The following is a 13,367-nucleotide window of genomic DNA, read 5'->3' on the forward strand; positions in this document are numbered from 1 at the left end:
CAGCCATAAAAATATCCTGAATGCTGAATGTATGCCTGGGAGAAACGTTCGTCAATCTGTTAGGTACTAATGGGCGGAATATGTAGTCAGACCATGAAGCATGTGAAAATAGGTCATTCAGAGTTGTGCTATGCAGTACGGTAGCACTAGACACAAGTCTTCTGAGCATCTGAAAAGTGGTTAGTGTGACTAAGGAACTAAATTTTAATTTATTAATTTAAATTTAAAACTTGATAATTCAGTTATTGGCAAACTTTTAAATATGTTCAAGTACGTTTGGAACAACCTGGGTATATGAATCTACTTTTTCAAGTATACTTTATGAAATCTAAATACAGACCAAGTATTCCTGATGAAAATTTAGCATCCGAACTGAGATGTGCTATACGTAGATACACAGTGGATTTTGAAGACTCGACTTGAAAAGAAATGGAAACTATCTCATTAGTGTTTTTTGTATATTGATTAAATGTTGAAATATTTTGGCTATACTGGATTAAACGAAGTATATCATAAAATTAATTCACTTTTTTAATGTGGTTCCTAGAAAAAACTGGAAACGACACAGGGCTCACATCATATTTCTATAGGGTAGTGCTGTCTTAGAGCATGGATCTCAAGTCTTGAGAACTCTGATGCCATCTGCTGGATACCTTCGTACAAAACAGGCCTGTGAGAAACAGGAAAACTAACACTTGAAGAACTCTGGGTCTGAAGTGGAAGAGGATGTAACCTGGGATCACAAAATACTAAAGTAAATGTATGCTAAGGGGGGATGAGAAATAGGTCCCTACAGTCTTTGAAATCCTAGAGGAAATGTAACTTACAGTTACTAGTCGACAGTGACCATGAGCTAATGTGCAAGGACTACTTCGCCGTCCACCCTAGGCGCCCTGGGCAATAAGAAAAGGTGATTTGGGACCCCTTTCGTGGCCACCGTCCCATCCCCCTGGGCTTACTGCTGCCAGGCTAGTCTTCCCGTGCCTTCTCCACAATGAGCCTCTCCAGTCCTTCTGTTCTACCTTATACACACGTCCTCTTTCCATCTCGCTCATATTTGTCTATCGTTCTCCTCCTTCCCTTCCTTTTTTCTATTTTTTCTCATGATTCTAGGATATCTAATAATTCTATTTTTTCTGATTCTAGGATATCTAATAATTCTATTTTTTCTTATGATTCTAGGATATCTAATTCTATTTTTTTCTTTTTAATATTGCAATTTTTCTTTTTGTCTCCTCTCCCTTTGTCCCACAAGCTATTTCAGTTGGTTTTTTAGTTTTAGCTCTTACATTGAGGTCTTCGATCCGTTTTGAGCTGGTTTTGTATGTGGTGTGAGGTATGGGCCCAGATTCATTCTTGTGCATGTGGACAGTCAGATGTCCCAGAATCATCTGTTGAAGAAACTGTTCTTCCCCATTGGATGGTCTTGGCACCACTGTCAAGACTCAACTGACCACAGACGTGTGGAGTTATTTCTGGACTCCCAACTCTGTCCCAATGGTCCACACTGGCTCACTGTCAGTGCCACATTGTTCTGATTCCTGTAGCTTTGCAGTAAGTCCTGCAGTCAGGAGGTGTGAGTCCTCCAACTTTGTTCTTCAAGACTGTTTTGGATATTCTGGGTCCCCTGCGATTGCATATGAGTTTTAGGATCAGCTTATCATTTTCTTGTTTAAATTTCGTATTTCAAAGAGGTATCTGCCTAACTAGGCCGACAGAATGACCATCAACAGGACTGAAACTCTGCCAATGACATGGAGTTTAGAGGTTAAGTTTGCAAGAATTTGGGATTTTTGTCTAATACTGCTTGATATTGGGGCAACAAGCCTGAGAGCAGAAGGCATCAGAGAAAGCATGAGTCTGGAACAAACATGAGCCTAAACAAACTGCATTTAAGTCCCAGATCTGCCATTTAGGTGCCACATAACCCTGGATGAGTCGTTGACCCTCTCTGCACTCCAGTTTGCAATATGCCATGAGAATGAGGCACTCCCATCAACACCACAGAGACTGCGCATCACCGAGCCCACGGGAGGGCGGGCTCCTTCGAGCACTGGAAGATCTGCTCTAGCATGTTCTTATAGGACTCACTGGCCTGGGAGGCGGCCGTAGGAGCCCTGTGGGCCTGGTTGGCCAACTCCTACTGCTCGCCTGCAGCTGTAAAGAGGACACTGAGGTGTAACAGGCAGAAGATGCAGACAGTACTCAGGCACAGGAAGTCCTTCCAGAGCCCTGCTCACCCCCACTGTTAGTAAAGATGAAGGGACCTACCTGCCCCGCACTCCAGCCCACGTCTACTCCAATCAGGCTTCTGAGGTGACCTGGCTCCGAGAGTGATGAGGGCCTAGAGTGGGAACAGCAGGGAGGCAGGCTGAACTGAAAAACTAACTCTTATAGCTAAGGAGTATCTGGCTGTCTGACCAGGCCCGGCAGCCTCCACATGTGCCCCAGCCATTCGACACACACCCACAAAAATGCACACTGTGCTTCGGTGGTGATAACTGCCACTTAGGATGGGATGACAATCACAGTAAGTGACTTCAACCTCTACCGTTCTGGATTACCAAGTTCTCCTCCTTGGTCTTCCTTATCTTTCAACTGTCATTGTCTAACAGTCCACCAGCTTCAGGGTCCTCTTGGAGACTAGGTCACTTGCCCTCCCACACAGTGTCCCCTCACTGGCCACTGTGTGACAGGCAAAAAGTCCTCCTGAGAGATGCTCCATTAACGGATCTGGAAGCTGAATCCTGGGAACAGACATCTGCATGCTAGTATTTGCAAAAGAAAAGGCATGGAGCCTTAGATCTGAATGAGCCGTGGGGGTGCGTATGCAACAGACAGGGCTACAAGCTCCCAGGTGTCAAATAATACAGACTATTTCTCCTCTCTCACAGCTCAACGTAAATCCAGAGGAATACGTCTCCACACCAACTAGAAAGAAAGGAACGGCCAAGGGCCACCAAGTTCCCACAGCGCCATTCACTCTCTTCCTTGCTGACAAATCCAACCTGAAGTCCGTGTCTTCTAGGGAAAGGACTGGAAGAGAACAGTACAATTCACTCCCTAAAGTTAACTTATTTTCCCCATTCTGGGAGAGGAAGGCACGCTCAACAGTAGGAAGGCAAGTCAGAATGCTTTTTAAGGGCCGGCCCCGTGGCTTGGTGGTTAAGTGTGCACACTCCGCTGCTGGCAACCCGGGTTCAGATCCTGGGTGCTCACCGATGCACTGCTTCTCTGGCCATGCTGAGGCCGCGTCCCACATGCAGCAACTAGAAGGATGTGCAGGTATGACACACAGCTATCCACTGGGGCTTTGGGGGAAAATTAAATAAATAAATAAAAATTAAAAAAAAAAAATGCTTTTTAAGTTCATGTCACTTGTTTATAGTATATCATCATATCATCCAGAATTTCAAAAGTGACCGTGGGGGCTTGCGGTGGGCTGCTGGGGGCAGGAGTGGATGACATGTGTGAAGAACCGGGATCATGGCTTTGGCCAGAGTGCTGCCTGGGGTCACTCTGCACAGGAGCAGGTCTGCTCCACCTCTGGCTACTGAAGGAACCAGTTCTCTTTTGACCCACTAAGTAATCTGATGGTGGGGCAAACTCAGGATCTCTCTCAGCTGGGAGATTTGACTGCCTCTTCGACCAGTACCCAAAGGAAAATTCTAGAAAAAATAAGAAAGGGTATTATTAGAACTGATTATTGAATCAGCTGAATTTTTATTATTATTACTTTTCAATTATTGTATATATTTGTTAAAAGCCACCTCCAATTCTCTAGAGAACAAGGATAGCAATAACAAAACTATAATGCAAGGTATATGTAATGCCTACAAAAGTATAAGAAACCAGGCTAAGGAAAGGGAGTGACTACTTCCAGATGGGGAAGGATTCAAGGGAGGCTCTGTGGAGAAGGCTGGTAGGCTCTGGAAACTGCCAGAAAGGCACTAAAAGTACATTTGAGAGGAGGAATAGAGAAAAATCAAACCGTTTGCTTGATATGATGTCATAGGTACTTAACATTAAAACACAAATTTTGTCCTTTACTGAGTTTTAGGAGACACAAAAGGCACCTGTCCAAGTCTAATTTGGTATCTCATCTCTGCTTCTACCAGCAGCACTAACCAAGGCACTCACCTACTTGCGTAGCTTTTACTTTAGTCTTGCATCTCATCAGCTCAAAGAGCATGAGCTAACGTACTACTGAAAACATCCCTTTCAAAGAGGCATAAACCACAGTCTTCTTCCAAAGAGAGGCTGCTGTGGGCACCGTGGTGGTTTTACAGAAAAAATTTACAGAAAATTCTGCATAACCCAATGGAACCATATGTGAATCCAGGTTAATATTCTAGCACGCAGGCTGTTTTCAGTTGAACATAAAAGAGACTGCTAAAAACACAGAGGACATTAAAATACCAAAGCTTCCTAAGATATTAAAAAGCGGTTCCTGAGAAATGGCATTCCAAAGCTGTAAAACCACAAGGGCAGCACGAATTTTAAAAAACTTCCCCTAAGTGCTTCTTAAAAACATCGCCCAGGGGCCGGGCCGGTGGCGTAGCAGATAAGTGCACACGCTCCGCTGCAGTGGCCTGGGGTTGGAAGGTTCGGATCCCGGGCGTGGACGGATGTACTGCTTGTCAAGCCATGCTGTGGCAGCGTCCCATATAAAGTAGAGGAAGATGGGCACGGATGTCAGCCCAGGGCCAATCTTCCTCAGCAAAAAGAGGAAGATTGGCGACAGATGTTAGCTCAGGGCTAATCTTCCTCACGGAAAAAAAAAAAAAATCGCCCTTTTGACATGACGTGCTGTAGACCCTGGTATTTTGTAATCATACTGTCTAGTGCTCCTGGTCACAGGTAGTGTCTGGATATCGAGAAGAAACAAGTTCAAGGATCTGGAGAATTCCTTAAGCCTCAAACAACCACTAAGATTCACTGGAACCACACTCCGATCAGAAGAACCAGAAAAATCTCCTGTGCAGGGCACAGCACTGGAAAGGGTTTCAACCTGGAGCCCACCCCCTTACCTTTGCCTCTTTCACTCCTGGACGTGTGGCACTCCAGGCCTCGTGTTCTTCCTCTCCTCAACAATGACTTCTACTTTGCTACTCTGGGCAGCAGTATGCAGAGTTGGCACGGCCTCTGGTTCTGGAGGCACAGGCCCAAGAACACCTCCATCTAGTTTGTGCAGGAGAGTAAGACATCATTATAATAAAGCTTAAAGCTATTTAAAAAACAAACAAACATTAAATAGAACATGCTGATCCTGAGAGTAAAGGTAACAACCAGTATTTACTGAGCACTCATCACGTCCCAGGCAGGGGGCTAAGTAGTGTGTATACAGTAGTTCATTTAATCTTGTAACAACCCTCATAAAGCCAGTATTAGTATCCCCATTTTACAGATGAGGAAAATTAAGCTCAGAAATGCTACACAGGTAGAAAGAGACAAGAGCCAGGATCCAAACCCAGGTTGGATGGATTTCAGCGTCTCTGTGTTTCCCACTACGCCACTCCACTTCCCCACTCCACTTCCCCAGACCAACAATCGAAGGACCAGAAATCCCCAATTACTGAACTAAAATCAGAGTCTCAGACAAAGCAAGGAGACTTAGCGTGATGAAGAGCTGGAGCCTGGTGACAGGCTGTAGGCTATTCAACTTGAGCCATATTTGAAAAGAACATGGATTTTTAAAAAACACTGTAGTGGCACTTCACATCTTGTGGAAATGACAGATGTTCAGGAGTAGAGCAAAACAGAAACAATATGCAGAGCATGTTACAGGGAGATAGCATTTATACAAAACTAAACAGACAATTTTCCAATCCCTAAATGTTCCTGGGCTCCTTTCAAGACTAAACTGAGGTTGAGTTCAGAATTAGAAAACGGCCCACACTTAGCACACGGCTTCAGGGAGAGTGGAGAGGCTTCTATATGCCCCTAACACCCACACTCCCCTTCTTCCTTCTGGGACTAGAACGCCCCCAGTTGCAGTTGGGCACGTGGCCACCCTGTGAGACAGGCCATTCCCCAGCCTCCCCTGCAGCTGGGTGTGGCCCATGGACTGCGTTCTGGCCAGTGGGATGTAAACACATAGGCTGTGTGTGACTCAGTCACACTCCCAAAAAGGAAGCTGGTTCCCCTCCCCTCTATCCCCTTTCCCCGGGGCTGGATCATGAACAGGCGCTGGGGCAAGCTTCAACCATGCAGCTGAGAGCAACACTCAGAATGGCAGAAACAGGAAGACAGGAGGAAGCCGGGGGCCAGGTGACAATCCAGGGCAGAGCTACCACCTGCCTGGACACCCCTGACGTCTGAAGTGTTAAAACAGAGAAACAGACGTCTGTCCCGTTTGAGCTGGTCTACCTAGGGGTCTCTTTGTCATGGCAGTCGAGCCCAGACTAGCATAACTCATATAGTGAGCTCAGAGGACTACGATTTTTTTTTTTTTTTTTTTTTTTTTTTTTTTTTTTGTGAGGAGATCAGCCCTGAGCTAACATCCGCCAATCCTCCTCTTTTTTTGCTGAGGAAGACGGCCCTGGGCTAACATCGGTGCCTATCTTCCTCCACTTTATATGGGACGCCGCCACAGCATGGCTTACCAAGCAGTGCGTCGGTGCGCGCCCGGGATCCGAACCAGCGAACCCCGGGCCGCCACAGCGGAGCGCGCGCACTTAACCGCTTGCACCACCGGGCCGGCCCAGAGGACTACGATTTTTAACAGTCCTTTGGTAAGCTGTCTCTACTCCTATTTGTAAAATCTTTATTTTATTATCTGACTTTGTGAATGTATTTCTTCTTTAAAATAATTTAATATATAATATCCAACAAAAACTATAGCTGTAGCAAAAGAAATTAGGTCTAAACCGTGTGTGCGCACAACGAAACTTCATCCTAAAATACCTTTTCTCTAAGCCTCAGTTACTGAACTGTGCTGTTCTATGAAGCAACACAATGTACTGTCTGTTAACATCCTTGTTGACATAAAAAGACTCCCTGGAGTGTCATTCTGCATCACTTTGGTTATAGAAACCGCTCCTGGCAGTACCTCAAAGGTATACTGCTTGCTTAAAGAATAAAACTAAATGACTGCTTTCCATACTGCCAGTTCTGTTGGTGAGACAAGACATCAATGGAACTTAAAATTTTTCCTTTTGAAGGTTAGAAACACGAGCCACGATGTACCTCTGTTTTCCTCCTCTGCTCCAGCTTCTTTTGACTTCTTCATCTCTTTTTGTCGGAGTTGAGCAAGTCTTGCTTCTAACATAGCCTTTCGTTTTTCCTTTATTTTTTTCTCATTTTGTTCTCTGATCTGTTGTCTGAACAGAATAGAAACTGGAAAATTAGGTACTTTAAGCCAAATTCACAATATTTCTGTTTAAAAGGATGAAATAATTTTATTTTAAAAACAGACTAATTAGTTGATTTTCATGTCACTCTAAGAAGCTATCTTTGGTATCTTCAAAATGAAGACCCTTGAAGTACTTTTACACAAGCCATCTGGTGTTTTTTAAAGTTTAGTAAGAGTTCTCAGAGCATCCTAGAATGCTTAACATTTGAGAAAACTAACCAATTCTGTTCTACCCTTTAATCCCTTAAACAACTTGTATTTTCTTACCCAGGCCACTCCAAAAGTACCATATTTGAAACCAAATTTAAAACATGAAACTTACCTCTGAGCAGATATAATCTTTTTTTCTTGTTGTGAGGAAGATCAGCCCTGAGCTAATATCCATGCCAATCCTCTTTTTTTTTTTTTTTTGCTGAGGAAGACCGGCTCTGAGCCAACATCCATTGCCAATCCTCCTCCCTTCCCCCCTCAAAGCCCCAGTAGATAGCCACATGTCACAGCCGCACATCCTTCTAGCTGCTGCATGTGGGACGCAGCCCCAGCATGGCCCAACAAGCGGTGTGCTGGGGCGCCCCCAGGATCCGAACCCAGGCTGCCAGCAGCGGAGCGCGCGCACCCAACCGCCAAGCCATGGGGCCGGCCCTGAGCAGATATAATCTTCAAGTCTGAAACAGCAAAACAGCATGGCAATTACCTTTATGAAACCTATAATAGTATTCTGATACTGATAAATAATAGTGATAAAACTGTCACTATTTACAGGTGACATATTATATAATATATAGAAAACCCTAAAGACTACCAAAAAATTGTTAGAATAAACGAATTCAGTAAAGTTGCACGATACAAAAATCAATACACAAAAATCTGTTGCATTTCTATACATTAATAACAAACTATCAAAAAGAGAAATTCAGAAAACAATCCCATTTATAATTGCATCAAAAAGAATAAAATACCTAGGAATAAATTTAACCAAGGAAAGACCTGTACACTGAAAACTGTAAGACACTGATAAAGAAAGTGAAGAAGACACAAATAAATGGAAACATATTCCACGCAGATGGACTGGAAATATTAATACTGTTAAAATGTCCAAAGGTTCAGTGCAATCCCTATCAAAATTCTGATGGCTTTTACAGAAATAGAATAATCCTAAAATTTGTATGGAGTCACAAAAGACCCCAAACAGACATCACAGTCTTGAGAAAGAACAAAGCTGAAGGTATCACGTTGCCAATTTCAAACTACATAACAAAGCTATAGTAATCAAAAGAGTAGGGTATTGGCATAAAAACATACACATAGATCAGTGGAACACAAAAGACAGCCCAGAAATAAACCCACACATCTATGGACAGCTAATTTTCGACAAAGGAGCGAAGAACATACAATGGGGAAAGGACAATCTCTTCAATAAATGGTGTTGGGAAAACTGGACAGCCACATGCAAAAGCATGAAACTGGACCACTGTCTCACACAAAAATTAACTCAAAATGGATTCCAGACTTGAATATAAGACCTGAAACCATAAAACACCTAGAAGAAAACATAGGCAGTAAGCTCCTTGACATGGGTCTTGGTGATGATTTTTTGGATTTGACACCAAAAGCAAAGGCAACAAAAAGCAAAAATAAACGAGACTACATCAAACTAAAAAGCTTCTGCACAGCAAAGGGAAACATCAACAAAATGAAAAGGCAACCTACTGAATGGGAGAAAATATTTGCAAATCATATATATCCGATAAGGGGTTAATATCCAAAATATATAAAGACACTCATACACCTCAAAGCAAAAAAAGAACCACAATCTGATTAAAAAACGGGCAGAGGATCTGAACAGACATTTTTCCAAAGAAGGTATACAGATGGCCAACAGGTATATGAAAAGGCGCTCGACATCACCGACATCAGGGAAATGCAAATCAAAACCACAATGAGATATCACCTCACACCTGTCAGAATGGCTCTTAGCCAAAAGACAAGAAATAACAAGCGTTGGCGAGGATGTGGAGAAAAGAGAACTCTTGTGCACTGTTGGTGGGAATGTAAAATGGTGCAGCCACTATGGAAAACACTACGAAAAAAATGATCCAGCAATTCCACTTCTGGGTATTTATCTGAAGGAAACGAAGACACTAACTCGAAAAGATATCTGCACCCCCAGGTTCACTGCAGCGTTATTTACAACAGGCAAGACGTGGAAACAATCTAAGTGTCCATCGACGGATGAATGAAGAAAATGTGGTATATATATAAAACGGGGTATTATTCAGCTATAAAAAAAGAAAAATCTTGCTGTTTGTGACAACATGGATGGACCTTGAGGGCATCACACTAAGTGAAATAAGTCAGACACAGAAAGGCAAATACCGTACCGTCTCACTCATATGTGGAATATAAAAACAAAACCAAAAACGAGCTCATGCAGAGCACAGATTGGTGGTTGCCACAGGCGGGAGTAAGGGTAGGCAAAATGAGTGACGGGACTCAAAAGGTACAAACTTCCAGTTATAGAACAAATAAGTCATGGGCATGTAATGTATAGCATGGTGACTGCAGTTAATACTGTATTGCATACTGTTAGTTGCTACGAGAGAGATCTTAAAAGTTCTCATCACAAGAAAAAAATTTTATAACTATGTACGGTGACAAATGTTAACTAGACTTATGGTGATCATTCTGCAATATCCACAATATCGAATCATTATGCTATACACCTGAAACTAACATAATGCTATACGTCAACTATACCTCAATAAAAAATAATATTTGGTTTATGGTTATAACAGTATTTATTAAATATCAGAAATATCAATCTTTAATAAAATTGAAAGTTTATTTTGATGTACTTTTGTCCATCACTGCTCTGAATACTATTAAATAAATATTTTTTCAAAAGAAAAAAGCATTCTGAAGATCAATTTAAATTTCTAGTTAATTTACTAGATTTTTTGCAGCATGGTCCAACAAGAAACAAACCGCTCAAATCCTTCTTAACATCAACCCTGAATTGAATTTGTACCTGTTCGCGTAGCATCTCTGTTTTCATTTGCTTGTTTCTCAACTCTTTATCTCGGGCAAAGGCAAAATATCCAACACCAAGTTGCCAGGACTCTGAAATAAGTCAAAATTATCCAAAAGATTAGATTTCCCTGACCAGTCAATAGACTCAGACTAAATTTCCTACCAGAGCAAAAGAAACGCAGTGATATTTGGCACAAGTTAAAAAAAAAAACAGCTAAGCCAAAAGAAGTTAGAAGATGTTTACATCCTGTTGGCCAAGTGATAACATTACGAAGATTCATTAATTTTTCAGCCATAGGCTGTCTCCATTCTCTTGGGGAACAACCTCTTGGATTAACTGACTCTCTGTTAGGAAGATATTCCCAATGTGAGTATTTTTTAGGCTATGAAGTGAACAAGGGATATTTTCGATTTCCAAAGCAGAATCTTTTATTTCTACATAAGTAAGAGCTGCTGCTTCATGAATACTCCCTTTATGCTTGCCATCAGTTCAAGATAAAACAATGATTTAAATGCTGCATGATGATGATACCGTTTTCACGAATGTCTTCATAATGTACGGGCCCCACTGGCCTTTTCAGGGCCTCCCTTTCTTCTTCCTCCCACTGCTGGCGCTGAAGTTCTTTTCTCATATCTTCAGAGAGTAAGGTGTTTTCATTAGCAGGACTAACAAAACTAGGAGGAGAATAGAGCAAAAGCTATCTTTAGATTAGAGCTGTGACAGCAATGCTTCTGTTCAGGCAGCTGGATCACGGATAAGTCACTCCAGCTGATAAAGACAGCTTCCTTACAGAGGTTTCTGGCCCACACTACCACCGGGAAATTGCAAAAACTATTTTCACCGTTCTTGAATCAAGCAGCCCACCTGTTATATTAGCATAATGGAACCTTGCCTCGGCACTCCAGACAAATCCCTTTCCTTCCCACTCTGATCCTGGGCTGAATAGGGCGAGACAGCCCCGGTGGGGAGAAGGAACCCTGGGCCTCCTTTGGATGGTCTCCCACACAGGGCTGAGGGAGCTGCATGACGCTGCACCCCGGGCAGCGCCTCGTATCCTGTCAGACGGCTCAGGGCTTCTGCACTTCCCTCCTCGTGCCAAGCTCGGGCCTACCTGAACCTGGAGGACTCGGACAAGGTGGACCTTCTCCCAACACTTTCCACACAAAAGCCGCCCTTGGTGAGGGGAATTTTATTCCCTGGGATGTTTCAGCAAGTCATCTCTTAGGTGTGTCTTAGGTCCCACAGAAAAAAATCTAGCTATAAGGCTCTTACTTCAAAATCCAAAGATACACAAAGAAAAAGTTAATAAGCTAACCACCTCCCTGCCCCCACTTGCTGTGCAAGTGTATATTCCTTTTTTTTTTTTTTTGGTGAGGAAGATTAGCCCTGAGCTAATATCAGTTGCCAATCTTCCTCTTTTTGCTGAGAAAAATCGGCCCTGAGCTAGTATCTGTGCCCATCTTCCTCTTTTTATATGTGCGACAATGCCACAGCATGGCTTGACTAGTGGTGTGTAGGTCTGCGCCCAGGATCCGACCCTGCACACCCTGGGCCACTCAAGTGGAGCGTGCGAACTTAACCACTACACCACCAAGGCGGCCCCTAAGTGTACATTCTTAAACACCTTTCTCCACAGAGGTTTGTTTGTTGATTTGGTTTGGGCTCATTCTATGTCTGTTACTCTGTAATTAGACCTCCTTCCAAGTAAACAGATATAGCTCTAACTCTGCCCTTTTAGTAGCTACACAATACGGATGATCAACCATTCAGGTTGTTCACCGAGTGTAGATTATGTGTGTATGTGTATGCTAACCATGAAAAAGTGCTTCAGCAAATATTCTTACACATTAAAAAAAAGATCTCCTTACTGGAGCTCCAAAGGTAATTAACTAGAAACAGCCTTGCCCACAGAACAATCCCAAGGTCTGCATTTCAGACCTGGGCAAAGGTTCACCTATCACACACTTACAGCCTCCCCTGAAGATTTTTGTCCATCTCCAGCAGATCTGGCAAATCCTTTTTCATACAGCGCCGGGATCGCCCTAAAGAATCCACATAATCCACCCTGAAATAAAAGTAAAAAGACATGAAGAAGGCTTCGTGCACGACACACAGTTCCCTAAGTGAGGGAGTCGGAGCACAGCAAAAAATTAACATAGGCCTCTCCTCCGGCAAACCCCTCAACCTGAGACCACCACCACTGAAAAGAACAGCTTTTTCAAGTTAAAAGTTGACACAATAAGCTCATCGTGCCCTTTATTAAATCTTAGTTTTAGAAACTGTAGACAATGATTGATCATGTACGTCTCTGATTTCAAAGATAAATGCCCCATACAGACCCCCTTGCTGCAACAACTCAGAACTTACTTTAACCCGGTTTAGACAAATCCAAACATTTTATCAGCATCGTAATAACTCTGCTCGTACCAGATTCTCAACTTGCTCATTTCCTCACAGTCCTCCCAAATCTGACTTTATTTCTTCCAGTCGGTAAATTCTTCCCAATGAATTAGAAATTTCTTAATAAGTCACGGTATTTTGGGGACTCTTTTTAATTCCTCCAAGCAACACACATTTGGTATACAAAAGCACGTCAACAGCGGCCAGGCTGTAATCCTTTACCCTTTGTTCTCCTTTCCTCCTCTGCCCAAACTAGACAGCAGTTAGAGACAGAGGAGCCAGGCAGACGGCAAAGCAAAATGAAATACACGGACTTCCCACAACAGCAAATACGGGCAGATCGTCAGGGAGAACATTTTATTTCCATTATGATACAACAGATGTTTTACTTTTTAAATTATGGGCGGGGAATTTCCCACAGCCTTTAGCAGGTTGCTAGACGCACAGTAAGGGGCCAGAACTCCTGCTGGACTAACGCAAGGCCAGATTCCCACGTATGTGGCTTTGCTTTTGTTAGCACTTTCTTTCCTCTCACACATGCTGACTCCAACTGCTAGCCCATGATTTAAAAACGGAATGTGT

General features: G+C 42.9%; 1 pseudogene; it reads right to left on the reverse strand.

Moving 5' to 3' along the window:
• Window positions 1-2,860: 2,860 nt before the first annotated feature.
• Window positions 2,861-13,367, reverse strand: part of LOC131420191 (coiled-coil domain-containing protein 174-like) — a 28,687-nt pseudogene continuing 18,180 nt past the window's right edge.

The sequence above is a fragment of the Diceros bicornis genome, chromosome 2, assembly GCF_020826845.1.
Source record: "Diceros bicornis minor isolate mBicDic1 chromosome 2, mDicBic1.mat.cur, whole genome shotgun sequence".
NCBI classification, from domain to species: Eukaryota; Metazoa; Chordata; class Mammalia; order Perissodactyla; family Rhinocerotidae; genus Diceros; species Diceros bicornis.